The 14,110-nt window shown below is 44.7% G+C and overlaps 1 protein-coding gene across 2 annotated transcripts in view; it reads left to right on the forward strand.

The window, feature by feature from the left end:
* Positions 1-516: 516 nt before the first annotated feature.
* AGK (acylglycerol kinase) overlaps positions 517-14,110 on the forward strand; it is a 126,034-nt gene continuing 112,440 nt past the window's right edge. For both annotated transcript variants that reach the window (XM_082473093.1, XM_082473096.1), the window contains exon 1: positions 517-796. The gene's annotated coding sequence lies outside the window, so the exon portion shown is untranslated. The remainder of the gene's footprint in view (positions 797-14,110) is intronic.

Genomic DNA, 14,110 nt, shown 5'->3' on the forward strand with positions numbered 1-14,110 from the left:
GTGGGATTCCTATGCGGCTTGTAGCCTCAACGTTATTACTTTAAAACGGCACTGTGTATATCAGCAGTTCCTTTCTGTTCCTTAAACAGCCATAAAGTAAATCGCGCACTTTAGCTGACAGGCTTGGGTGGAGTTTGGCAGTGAGGCGGCTTGGTGGAAATGCAAGCAAGTTCCCCAAGGTGCCTGAAGACAAAAAGCCTTCATTTGGGGGTGGCCTTGGGTTGCCCTCTTATTAAGTGCCCTGTAGACTCAGTAACGTCCACGAGAAGTCTCAGGTGTGGCCCAGAACGAAGGAAAGGAAGAGAGAGGAAACGCAAAGGAGAAAACAAAAGGAGAGAGAGAAAAATAAAATCCAAGCAGATCTGATGGAGTGAAACAGTGAACCGGCCAATGAGGGAAGGCGCAGGTTGCCCAGCTGTGGGAAATTGCCCCGAGGGGCGGTACCTCCGCGACCTGCCCTGCCCACCTGCGCCTGGAGTTGCGCGGGACCTTTTCTGCGCATGCTCTGTCTGCTAATAGCCAGCAGTCTGAAAAGTATTGCCGAGCGAAAGACAGAGGCCAACGTTCAGAGAGGAAGCGGGGCCAGTTCGATCCTTTACGGCTGATTCTGTGGCTGTTTCTGCGCCTCGGGCCGGCCGCACCCTCGAGTACCGTAATTACAGCCCGCACCCGCACCCCACGTCGCACTTCTTGGCCTCAGGCCCCAGCCCTGAGATTTTCCTGCAGAGCAGTAGAAAGTCCCGGAGGCAGCCTGCACTCCCGGCGAGAAGCATCCAAGTGCGGCCAGGTGTGCCAGGTAAGGCCCAGGCACGGGCAGCTCGGATGGGTGGGAGGCGCCAGCCTCAGTCCCTTCGTCTTGGTGGGCAAGTGTGTTTATTTCAAACTGAGACTGAGAAGTGGGAGCTTTGAGCGTCTGCAGGAGGTGAAAAGGTAGCCTGCCGAGCACAGGGCACTTACTTGTTCTTTCCAGCAGGGGCAGCTTTCCCCCTCCCTCTGGTACGTCTCTGCCTGCGCTCAGGTCCATCCTTATCCGCCCCTGCACCTGCCCCTCCTTCCTGCTTCCCGCTGCCCCATTCCCGGGTGGGTGCGGGTTCTGCTCCCAGGGGGGATGCTCGGGCTCCTTGGAGCCCAAAGAGCTGCGCTGCTGCCGTGGTAACAGCTGCACTCGGTTCCCAGGCTGCCGCCCCAGGGTCTCTTAAGGGCGCCCTTCCCTCCTTCCGCCTGCATTTCCCTCTCCTCCGGCTCCTCCCCCTCTCGCCTCTCTAGAGTTCTCGCCCTCTTGGTGGCTGGCTCCCCAAACCTTTCTCCCGAGCTGATTTTCACCTTTGACTTCCCTTCCTCCCTCTCAGGTGCAGGTTTTTACCTTCACCGTTTAGCTTACTTCCTCCCTTACCCTGCCCTTTCCCTCCCTCTCTCTGCCTTGTTCCTTTCGAGTCACTTTCCTCCGCTCCCTCCCTCGCCATGGGAAGCATGTGAGGTCAGTAAAACCGGGCCTTCTGGGGAATGAGGAAGAGATCCTAGAAATAAGTAAATTTAGGACACACTTCATTGACATATTAAACAGAGCACAGAGCACAGGTAATGTACTTGGGCCTGTCTGATGACTCCGGTGGGCAGCGTTGTTCCAGATAAGACGTGCCTGAGGGAACTTTGCGGCTTGAGCGCGCTTTGGGTCAGCGCGGTTTGGTCCTCAACTATGCTGGTTCAGAAACTCGATCTTTTGGGTTCACTGGGCGCAATCATGCATGGCAAAGTAGAATCACGCTGTAACATTCACGAGGGAATAAGGGCAAAACCAAAGTACCAATGTATTCATCCCTAGGAGGGGTAAACCTTTTGGTGTCAGAGACTGGAGAGATGCTCGCCCGTCCTGTTGCTTCTTCCTGGGCAGGTCGGGAGACTAGATTCCCCAGCCTCACTTGCTGTTAGGTGGAACCATGGGATTGAGTTCCAGACAACGGAATGTGGGCAGAAGTGACATATGCCACTTCCAGACCTGGCCATACAGTGTCCCAAGTGCTGGAAGTGAGGGACTCTGCAATGGAGGAGACACACAATGGAAGGGTCTGGGATCCTGAGTCACCACGCGGAAGAGTGCCATCAGGAGAGATGCCTGACTCACACTGAACTGTGACGTGGGTGAGAAATTAACTTTTAGTGTGTTCAGATACTGAGCTTTAGAGATTGTTTACTTCATTAGCTAGCATTAGTATATCTTTCTAGGGGAAAAGTAACTTGTTCCCACTGTTCCAAAAACTCTCTTCCTCATCCCAGGGCACACGAGAAACCTCGTCTTCAGAGACTTCCTTGGTGAGCAGGGCATGGAGAAAAGGCTTCAGAGGTAGCTTATTGAGGCTGCAGTGCAACTTAAGCATTTCTGCCTTTGCTTAGGAGGTACTGGAAAGGAATTGACGGAAGTAAGATGGGGAAGGTTGTTCCCCAAGTTGTTCCCCATTCAAATGGTTGTTCTCCAAGCATAGGACATGTCCTAATCGCCTGTTCACCTTTTGATTTAGGAGTAGGGAGTGGAGTAGTATGAGAACCAGGGAGACATTGAACCTAGTCGGAAGTGTGGGATGAGGCTGGAAGTGCTCAGATTTAAAGACATCATGCCAAGACAGAGAAGACGCTGGGCTGGCTAGGAGGGAATGGACAAAGCTGTGGGTCAGGTCAGCATGAGTTAAGTTCCAGGTGTACATATCCTGCTGCCTGATCCCCATCTCCACGTGGGTGTCTTCCACTTGGAGACATTCCAAGTAGAGAAGGTCCCAAACCATTCCTCCCTAAGCCCACCCCATCTCAATAAACGTCTTTTCTATTCTCCCATTTTAGAGTTAGTCTTAACTCCTCTCTTCCTCTCCTGCCCCAAATCTAATCCTTTGGCAAATTCTGTATGCTCTTCCTTCTAAATATACCAAGAAATCAGCTACCTCTTGCCATCCAGCTGCTACCACCCTGGGCCAAACTGCCATAATTTCTTGCCTACGTTATTGCAAAGCCTTCCTAACTGGTCTCCCTGCTTCCATCCTTGCTCTGCTACTGTATATTTTCCCCACAGCAGTCATAACATATTTTTAGATTTAAATTTTTTATTAAAGTATAGCTGACTTACAATATTATATTAGCTTCAGGTGTACAACACAGTGATTCAATATTTTTATAGATTATACTCCATTTAAAGTTATCACAAAACAATGGCCGTATTTCCCTCTGCTGTACAATATATCCTTGTTACTTATTTTATACATAGCAGTTTGTATCTCTTAATTCCATACTTCTATCTTGCCTCCTCCCTCTTCCCACTGGTAACCACTCGTTTGTTCTCTTTATCTGTGAATCTGTTTCTGTTTTGTTATGTACATTCATTTTATGTTTTTAGATTCTACATATAAGTGATAGAGTTTTTGTCTTTCTCTAACTTACTTCACTAAGCATAGTACCCTCTAGGTCCATCCACATTGTTGCAAATGGTAGAATTTCATTCTTTTTTTTTTTTTTTAGGTTCTCTAGAACTTTATTTTTTATTTATTTAATTTTTTTGAATTTTATTTTATTTATTTTTTTATACAGCAGGTTCTTATCAGTCATCAGTTTTATACACATCAGTGTATACATGTCAATCCCAATCGCCCAATTCATCACCCCCCCACCCCTACCCCCCCACCACTTTCCCCCCTTGGTGTCCATACGTTTGTTCTCTACATCTGTGTCTATTTCTGCCCTGCAAATCGGTTCATCTGTACCATTTTTCTAGGTTCCACATATATGTGTTAATATACGATATTTGTTTTTCTCTTTCTGACTGACTTCACTCTGTATGACAATCTCTAGATCCATTCATGTCTCTACAAATGACCCAATTTTGTTCCTTTTTATGGCTGAGTAATATTCCATTGTATGTATGTACCACACATCTTCTTTATCCATTCGTCTGTCGATGGGCATTTAGGTTGCTTCCATGACCTGGCTATTGTAAATAGTGCTGCAGTGAACATTGGGGTGCATGTGTCTTTTTGAATTATGCTTTTCTCTGGGTATATGCCCAGTAGTGGGATTGCTGGATCATATGGTAATTTTACTTTTAGTTTTTTCAGGAACCTCCATACTGTTCTCCATAGTAGCTGTATCAATTTACATTCCCACCAACAGTGCAAGAGGGTTCCCTTTTCTCCATACCCTCTCCAGCATTTGTTGTTTGTAGATTTTCTGATGATGCCCATTCTAACTGGTGTGAGGTGATACCTCATTGTAGTTTTGATTTGCATTTCTCTAATAATTAGTGATGTTGAGCAGCTTTTCATGTGCCTCTTGGCCATCTGTATGTCTTCTTTGGAGAAAAGTCTATTTAGGTCTTCTGCCCATTTTTGGATAGGGTTGTTTGTTTTCTTAATATTGAGCTGCATGAGCTGTTTATATATTTTGGAGATTAATCCTTTGTCTGTTGATTTGTTTGCAAATATTTTCTCCCATTCTGAGGGTTGTCTTTTCGTCTTGTTTATGGTTTCCTTTGCTGTGCAAAAGCTTTGAAGTTTCATTAGGTCCCATTTGCTTATTTTTGTTTTTATTTCCATTACTCTAGGAGGCGGATCATAAAAGATCTTGCTGTGATTTATGTCAAAGAGTGTTCTTCCTATGTTTTCCGCTAAGAGTTTTATAGTGTCCAGTCTTACATTTAGGTCTCTAATCCATTTTGAGTTTATTTTTGTGTATGGTGTTAGGGAGTGTTCTAATTTCATTCTTTTACATGTAGCTGTCCAGTTTTCCCAGCACCACTTATTGAAGAGGATGTCTTTTCTCCATTGTATATTCTTGCCTCCTTTGTCATAGATTAGTTGACCATAGGTTGTCAGTTTATCTCTGGGCTTTCTATCCTGTTCCATTGATCTATATTTCTGTTTTTGTGCCAGTACCATATTTCCTTGATTACTGTAGCTTTGTAGTATTCTCTGAAGTCAGGGAGTCTGACTCCTCCAGCTCTGTTTTTTTCCCTCAAGACCACTTTGGCTATTTGGGGCCTTTTGTGTCTCCATACAAATTTTAAGATTTTTTGTTCTAGTTCTGTAAAAAATGCCATTGGTAATTTGATAGGGATTGCATTGAATCTGTAGATTGCTTTGGGTAATATGGTCATTTTCACAATATTGATTCTTCCAATCCAAAAACATGGTATATCTCTCCATCTGTTGGTATCATCTTTAATTTCTTTCATCAGTGGTTTATAGTTTTCTGCATACAGGTCTTTTGTCTCCCTAGGTCGGTTTATTCCTAGGTATTTTATTCTTTCTGTTGCAATGATCAATGAGAGTGTTTCCTTAATTTCTCTTTCAGATTTTTCATCATTGGTGTATAGGAATGCAAGAGATTTCTGTGCATTAATTTTGTATCCTTCAACTTTACCATATTCATTAATTAGCTCTAGTAGTTTTCTGGTGGCATCTTGAGGATTCTCTATGTATAGTATCATGTCATCAGCAAACAGTGACGGTTTTACTTTTCTTTTCCAATTTGTATTCCTTTTATTTCTTTTTCTTCTCTGATTGCTGTGGCTAGAACTTCCAAAACTATGTTGAATAATAGTGGTGAGAGTGGACATCCTTGTCTTGTTCCTGATCTTAGAGGAAATGCTTTCAGTTTTTCACCATTGAGAATCATGTTTGCTGTGGGTTTGTCATATATGGCCTTTATTATGTTGAGGTAGGTTCCCTCTGTGCCCACTGTCTGGAGAGTTTTTATCATAAACGGGTGTTGAATTTTGTCAAAAGCTTTTTCTGCATCTATTGAGATGATCATATGGTTTTTATTCTTCAATATGTTAATATGGTGTATCACATTGATTGATTTGCGTATATTGAAGAATCCTTGCATTCCTGGGATAAACCGCAGTTGATCATGGTGTATGATCCTTTTAATGTGTTGTTGGATTCTGTTTGCTAGTATTTTGTTGAGGATTTTTGCATCTATATTCATCAGTGATATTGGTCTGTAATTTTCTTTTTTTGGAGTATCTTTGTCTGGTTTTGGTATCAGGGTGATGGTGGCCTCATAGAATGAGTTTGGGAGTGTTCCTTCCTCTGCAATTTTTTGGAAGAGTTTGAGAAGGATGGGTGTTAGCTCTTCTCTAAATGTTTGATAGAATTCACCTGCGAAGCCATCTGGTCCTGGATTTTTGTTTGTTGGAAGATTTTTAATCACAGTTTCAATTTCATTACTTGTGATTGGTCTGTTCATATTTTCTATTTCTTCCTGGTTCAGTCTTGGAAGGTTCTACCTTTCTAAGAATTTGTCCATTTCTTCCAGGTTGTCCATTTTATTGACATAGAGTTGCTTGTTGTAGTCACTTAGGATGCTTTGTATTTCTGCGGTGTCTGTTGTAACTTCTCCTTTTTCATTTCTAATTTTATTGACTTGAGTCCTCTCTGTCTTTTTCTTGATGAGTCTGGCTAATGGTTTATCAATTTTGCTTATCTTCTCAAAGAACCAGCTTTTAGTTTTCTTAATCTTTGCTATTGTTTTCTTTGTTTGTATTTCATTTATTTCTGCTCTGATCTTTATGATTTCTTTCCTTCTACTAACTTTGGGTTTTGTTTGTTCTTCTTTCTCTAGTTCCTTTAGGTGTAAGGTTAGGTTGTTTATTTGAGATGTTTGTTTTTTCTTGAGGTAAGATTGTATTGCTATAAACTTTCCGCTTAGAACTGCTTTTGCTGCATCCCATAGGTTTTGGATCGTTGTGTTTTCATTGTCATTTGTCCCTAGGTATTTTTTGATTTCCTCTTTGATTTCTTCAGTGATCTCTTGGTTATTTAATAACGTATTGTTTAGCCTCCATGTGTTTGTGATATTTTTTTCCCTGTAATTCATTTCTAATCTCATAGCGTTGTGGTCAGAAAATATGCTTGATATGATTTCAGTTTTCTTAAATTTACTGAGGCTTGATTTGTGACCCAAGATGTGATCTCTCCTGGAGAATGTTCCATGCACGCTTGAGAAGAAAGTGAAATCTGCTCTTTTTGGATGGAATATCCTATAAATATCAATTAAATCTATCTGGTCTATTGTGTCATTTAAAGCTTCTGTTTCCTTATTTATTTTCATTTTGGATGATCTGTCCATTGGTGTAAGTGAGGTGTTAAGGTCCCCCACTATTACTGTGTTACTGTCGATTTCCTCTTTTATAGCTTTTAGCAGTTGCCTTAGGTATTGAGGTGCTCCTATGTTGGATGCATATTATTTATAATTGTTATATCTTCTTCCTGGATTGATCCCTTGATCATTATGTAGTGTCCTTCCTTGTCTCTTGTAACATTCTTTATTTTAAAGTCTATTTTATCTGATAGGAGTATTGCTACTCCAGCTTTCTTTTGATTTCCATTTGCATGGAATATCTTTTTCCATCCCCTCACTTTCAGTCTGTATGTGTCCCTAGGTCTGAAGTGGGTCTCTCGTAGACAGCGTATATATGGGTCTTGTTTTTGTATCCATTCAGCAAGCCTGTGTCTTTTGGTTGGAGCATTTAATCCATTCATGTTTAAGGTAATTATCAATATGTTTGTTCTTATTACCATTTTCTTAATTGTTTTGGGTTTGTTTTTGTAGGTCCTTCTCTTCTGTTGTGTTTCCCACTTAGAGAAGTTCCTTTAGCATTTGTTGTAGAGCTGGTTTGGTGGTGCTGAATTCTCTTAGCTTTTGCTTGTCTGTAAAGCTTTTGATTTCTCCATGGAATCTGAATGAGACCCTTGCCGGGTAGAGTAATCTTGGTTGTAGGTTCTTCCCTTTCATCACTTTAAATATGTCATGCCACTCCCTTCTGGCTTGTAGAGTTTCTGCTGAGAAATCAGCTGTTAACCTTATGGGAGTTCCCTTGTATGTTATTTTTCATTTTTCCCTTGCAGCTTTCAATAATTTTTCTTTGTCTTTAATTTTTGCCCATTTGATTACTATGTGTCTTGGCGTGTTTCTTCTTGGGTTTATCCTGCCTGGGACTCTGCGTTTCCTGTACTTGGGTGGCTATTTCCTTTCCCATGTTAGGGAAGTTTTCGACTATTATCTCTTCAAATATTTTCTTGGGTCCTTTCTCTCTCTCTTCTCCTTCTGGGACCTCTATAATGCGACTATTGTTGTGTTTAATGTTGTCCCAGAGGTCTCTTAGGCTGTCTTCATTCCTTTTCATTCTTTTTTCTTTATTTTGTTCCGCAGCAGTGAATTCCACCTTTCTGTCTTCCAGGTCATTTATCTGTTCTTCTGCCTCAGTTATTCTGCTATTGATTCCTTCTAGTGTATTTTTCATTTCAGTTATTGTATTGTTCATCTCTGTTTGTTTGTTCTTTAATTCTTCTAGGTCTTTGTTAAACATTTCTTTCATCTTCTCAATCTTTGCTTCCATTGTTTTTCCAATGTCCTGGATCATCTTCAGTATCATTATTCTGAATTCTTTTTCTGGAAGGTTGCCTATGTCCACTTCATTTAGTTGTTTTTCTGGGGTTTTATCTTGTTCCTTCATCTGGGACATAGCCCTCTGCCTTTTCATCTTGTCTGTCTTTCTGTGAAGGGGCTTTTTGTTCCACAGGCTGCAGGATTGTAGTTCTTCTTGCTTCTGCTGTCTGCCCTCTGGTGGATGAGGCTATCTCAGAGGCTTGTGGAAGTTTCCTGATGGGAGGGACTGGTGGTGGGTAGAGCTGGCTGTTGCTCTGGTGGGCAGAGCTCAGTAAAACTTTAATCTGCTTGTCTGCTGATGGGTGGGGCTGGGTTCCCTCCCTGTTGGTTGTTGGCCTGAGGCGACCCAACACTGGAGCCTACCCGGGCTCTTTGGTCGGGCTAATGGCGGACTCTGGGAGGGCTCACGCCAAGGAGCACTTCCCAGAACTTCTCCTGCCAGTGTCCTTGTCCTCACGGTGAGACACAGCCACCCCCTGCCTCTGCAGGAGACCCTCCAACACTAGCAGGTAGGTCTGGTTCAGTCTCCCCTGGGGTCACTGCTCCTTCCCCTGGGTCCCGATGTGTACACTACTTTGTGTGTGCCCTCCAAGTGTGGAGTCTCTGTTTCCCCCAGTCCTGTCGAAGTCCTGCAGTCAAATCCCGCTAGCCTTCAAAGTCTGATTCTCTAGCAATTCCTCCTCCCGTTGCCAGACCCCCAGGCTGGGAAGCCTGACGTGGGGCTCAGAACCTTCACTCCCGTGGGTGGACTTCTGTGGTATGTGTTCTCCAGTTTGTGAGTCACCCACCCAGCAGTTACGGGATTTAATTTTATTGTGATTGCGCCCCTCCTACCATCTCATTGTGGCTTCTCCTCTGTCTTTGGATGTGGGGTATATTTTTTGGTGAGTTCCAGTGTCTTCCTGATGATGATTGTTCAGCAGTTATTTGTGATTCCGGTGCTCTTACAAGAGGGAGTCGGCTCTCCTCATTCTTTTTTAATGGCTGAGTAATAGTCCATTGTGTGTATATACCACATCTTTAAAAAATTAAAAAAAAAATTTTATATTGGAGTACAGTTGATTGACAATGTTGTGTTAGTTTCAGGTGTACAGCAAAGTGATTCAGTTATACATAGAAATGCATCTATTTTTTTTCAAATTCTTTTCCCATTTAGGTCATTACAGAGTATTGAGCAGAGTTCCCTGTGCTGTACAGTAGGTCCTTGTTGGTTATCTGCTTTAAATATAGCAGTGTGTGTACATGTCAACCTCAACCTCCCAGTCTCTTCCTCTCCCCCGGCCCCCATAATATTTTTATTTAAAAGTGGAAATCAGATCATGTTGCTTAAAGTCTCCAAATGCTTGCCACCATGCTGAAGATAAAGTCCACAGTTCTTATTGAGGCCTAGCAGACCAGCCTGATCTGGGCTGCGCCACCTCTGGATCTCATCTCTTCCTGTTGCCTCCTCCAGCAGATGGGGTCAGTGCCCTGCCCACACCCCTGGCTTGCCCCAGAGGCCACCTGCTAACACTGCCCTGGGCTCCAGTGGTCTTTGTGCATCTGCCTGGAGGTCTTCTTTGGCTTCAGGGGCAGCTTCCAGAAGCCATCTTCAGCAGTGAGGCAGGAGTGGGAAAATACTCAGCTTCCTGACTGGTCACTGGGGCAGTTCTGAGGCATGTCCCATGTATTCTCAGAGGTCCCCAGCAAGACTGAGCCTCAGTGGCCCACACTGAGACACCCACTCATTAATGTCCCATTGTTAGCTTTCCTTCCTTCCCTCTCTCTCTTCCCCACTCTCTCTTAGTGCTTCCTAAGATCACCTCCAGAAACCCCTTGTACCCAAATCATTGTCTCAGGAAGTATGAAAACTAAGACACCTCTCACTCCACTCCAGCCACACCAGCTTCCTGTTTCTAGAACATATCAAACACCCCACCACCCAGAACCTTTGCATATTCTGTTTCCTCTGCCTGGAATACTCTTTCCCTAGAGTCTTTCCAGTCTCTGCTCAAATATCATCTTCTCTGACTTCTGTACAAAGTAGGAACTCTGACCCCCATGAGTCACTCTCTATCTCCTTTCTCTGCTTTCTTTCTCTTTTTGTCATCAATGGCTAACAGACTCATTGCATGTTAATTTGTTTATTTATTGACTGTCTCCCTCCAGCAAAAGATAAGCTTCATGAGAAGAGGGACTTAGTCTGTTCTTTTGTTCATTGGTATATTCCCAGCCAGTGTGAAGGATGGTCCCTGGCACACAGTAGGTGTCTAGTAAATGTTTGCTGAGTAAATGGGCATAGAGATGGATAATAGGGAGAAAAGAATGGGAAGAATATTTGTAACCATAGTCACCAACGTACAACTTGGTTTTATTGATCTTTGTTGGTAATTGCTCAGAGTCTACCAGATGGGAATGTTACTACTATATAAGAAAGATCTTGGGACATACTCAATTTCCAATTTTCTATAAAAGAATTTGAGGCTTTCCCAAATGAAAATGTAGAGAGTTGATTTCACAAGTATCTCTGCTTCCTGACTTTTGATATAAGAAGTATTTTAGATCCTAATTATAGCATTGTTCACAAATTCTTTCAATTTAGAAAGTCCTATTTAAAAAAAAGAAAATAGCAGACTTGTACCACTATGCCCTAACATGGTTCTGTCAAGGGCAGGAAACACTCAGACACTGGATTTCTAGGTGCCACCTTATAGGCTGGTGCTAACGAACAAGTGAATAAGCTTAAAAAATGTGGAAAGTAGCTCCTGAATCTGTCCTACCAGATGAGGGGTCAACTGGAGCTCTTTTCCTCATCATCTGTTGGTTTCCTTGGCACTCTGTCCCTGTGGCCGTGACCTGGGTCCCACCTCCATTTTATGTCATCCTTGTGGCCCTCACTTAAATGTCTCAGAGAGAAACCTGCCCTGACCGCCAACTGCGTGGTGATTCTCTTCCATAGTGTGCAGTTGTTTTGCTCGGTGGCATTTAGCATTACCTGTAGGCACATATTTATTTCTTGCCCTTTCTTGAATGTCCTCTACCTTCCTAGAGTATAAGGCCCCTGAGGGCAGGACCGTGTCTGTTTTGTCACGACTGCATGAAGAGTGCCTGGCACACAATAGACACTCCGTTAATATTTGACAGATGCAGAATGAAAGAGCACGTGAAGGAAGGGAGGCAGGAACCAGGGAGCTGGGTGGCGATGTGCTCAAGGTCAGATCATCAGCCAGGCTCAGGACCCAGGCCTTCTGACTCCCGCTTTGAGCCCTCCTCCCAGTCCTGCTCTGCGCTTCACCAAAGCTTTTAATCACATTGCTGACAGGCAGGGTCATCCAAGAAAGCAGAAAAGAGGAGAAGAAAAATGAGGCACAGGAGGGTGGAACGGAGAATCCAGGCCCTTTTAGCAGCCACTCTTCCTTATTTCTGGCTGGAGTATTGGCACCTTTAAAAGCCTTGGCTCTCCTCCCCAACCTCCCCACTCAATCACAAACCACAGTGCCTAAAAAAAAATAAAGGGGAAAAAAATCAATGTGCTAAATCTTCCCTGGGCTCAGTAGCACCTCCTCCTGCAGCTTCCCTCGCTGGCCACAGAACTAAGCTCTCCAGGGCTCGGGCTTGACTCCAGGGGCGGGGACCTTGCACATTAAAAATATGCCCCCTCCCAACCCATTCCCAGCCTGGAGAAGACCGGGAGGTGAGCCTCAGGGCTGCCCCGCCTTCCCAGCTCTGAGTCTCTGCCGATTCTCACCTGCCCTCTCATGCGGTCTGCGCTCTACTCCCTTCCCTCTCAGCCCTCACTATAAGGTTTTCCATTCACAATTCACCTCTAGATCCCCCTCTTTTTGGTGAGTAGGGAGTGAAAGGGAAAGGGAGAATTGTTATCTGCAGGTAGATGGTTGGGTCGAGAACAGAATCCTATTTGGAAAATATTAAAAATGACGTATTTTCATTTCTCCTTTAAATCACATTACTTGCAACAATCTCCCTCCAAGTCTGAGTCACAGAGTTTACTGCACCAGGGAAGGAGAAGGTGGGTAGAACTGAGAGGCAACTTGATTACCTTTGGGTATTGAATCCTCACTACTTTGACCTCTTAATCAAGAGCTTGATCTTGAAAGCTAGGATTTATGGAACGAGAAGAGGGTTTTCTAGATTCTAGAAACCTGGATAGGTCTTCTAACATATGAAGAGCCATGCCTGGTTGGATAGATGGGTGAGTTTTGGAAAAGGGATGTCCACATCAGAGAGAAGACCTATCCAGGTTGAGGGGAGACTGAGCTAGGATGAGGAATCAGGTGGGTTCTCGTTGCCCGTTTCTAGGGGTGGGAAGGCTTCAGTGTGTGTGTGTGTTCGTGTGTGTGTGTAGGTGGAGGACTGGGGAGAGAAACAGGTAGTTATGGGGGAGCTGAGAAGGTTAAAGTGAAGGGTGGCCTTGTGGCACATGTACCTGGACACACCTTAGAGGAGGCTACCTGTTCCCAGTCAAAGGCCCACCTGTCCAATGTGACAAAAGAGCGGTCATAAGGCATTGCCTGAGGAAGTGGCTGCATGAAGGACCCTGAGGCGGCATTTCTGGGTCCCCTTGGCCAGCTCAGGAAGAGCAGAGCACCCGGAAGTTCTTCCCTGGCCAAGAGGGGATGCAGAGAGTGCTGGGGGCAGGTGGAAGCTTGGGGTTGGCAGAATACACCGCCCTGGGCGGAGACATTGAGACCAGGGCAAATGGCTGGGACCGGTCCTCTTTCTCAGTCCCCTTTGCAGATTCCTCTTTATCCCCAAGCTCTGGAATTCCTGTCTATACCCAACTCCTTTAGTGATATCATCCAGTGTCACGGCTTTAAACACTTCCCATACACTACAAATCTCAATCGTATGTCTCCACTCTTTGCTCTTCCTTGAACTCAGACCTTTAAAGGCAGTTCCTTCCTTAACACTTCTGCTTGCACAAAACTGAAGTCCATGCCCTCTTCTCCCCTCAGCAAGCCTCCCCCTCAGCCTTCTCTTCTTCTACAGGGAAATGCCAGTCTTCCAGTTGCTCAACCAAAAGCCATGGAGTACCCTTGACTTCTTTATCTCTCGTACCATTAGTGCTACGACCCTGGGCCATGCACTGTCGTCGTTCACCGGGATTTCTGCAGTCGCCTTCCAACTCACCTCTCTTCGCCCACGCCTGCTCGCCTGTAGCCTGTTCCCCACCAGCGGCTGTCATGGGACTTTTAAAATGTATGTCGCTTCTCTGCTCAAAGTCCCCAAAGGCTTCTCATCTCACTGTAAAAGCAAAACTCCTTCCCACGGCCCACCGGGTCTGCCACACTCTGGCTGCCTCTCACCTTCGCTCCCTGCGGTCCAGCCGTCAGGAGCCCCTGCCCTTCCTGCTCCACGTCGTGCCCGCGCTGACCTCCAGGCCTGTGCCCTTGCTCTTCTGCCTGCCTGGAAGGCCCTGCCCCCAGAATCGGTCCTGCACTTTCTTCAGGACTCAGCTTCAAATGTCTTCTTCTTTTTTTTTTTTTTTTTTAATTTATTTTTATTTATTTAGTTTTGGCTGTATTGGGTCTTCGTTTCTGTGCGAGGGCTTTCTCTAGTTTCAGCAAGCGGGGGCCACTCTTCATCGCGGTGCGGGGGCCTCTCACTATCGCGGCCTCTCTTGTTGCGGAGCACAGGCTCCAGACGCGCAGGCTCAGTAGTTGTGGCTCACGGGCCTAGT

Source organism: Balaenoptera physalus (genome assembly GCF_965194825.1).
Source record: "Balaenoptera physalus genome assembly, chromosome: 8".
NCBI classification, from domain to species: Eukaryota; Metazoa; Chordata; class Mammalia; order Artiodactyla; family Balaenopteridae; genus Balaenoptera; species Balaenoptera physalus.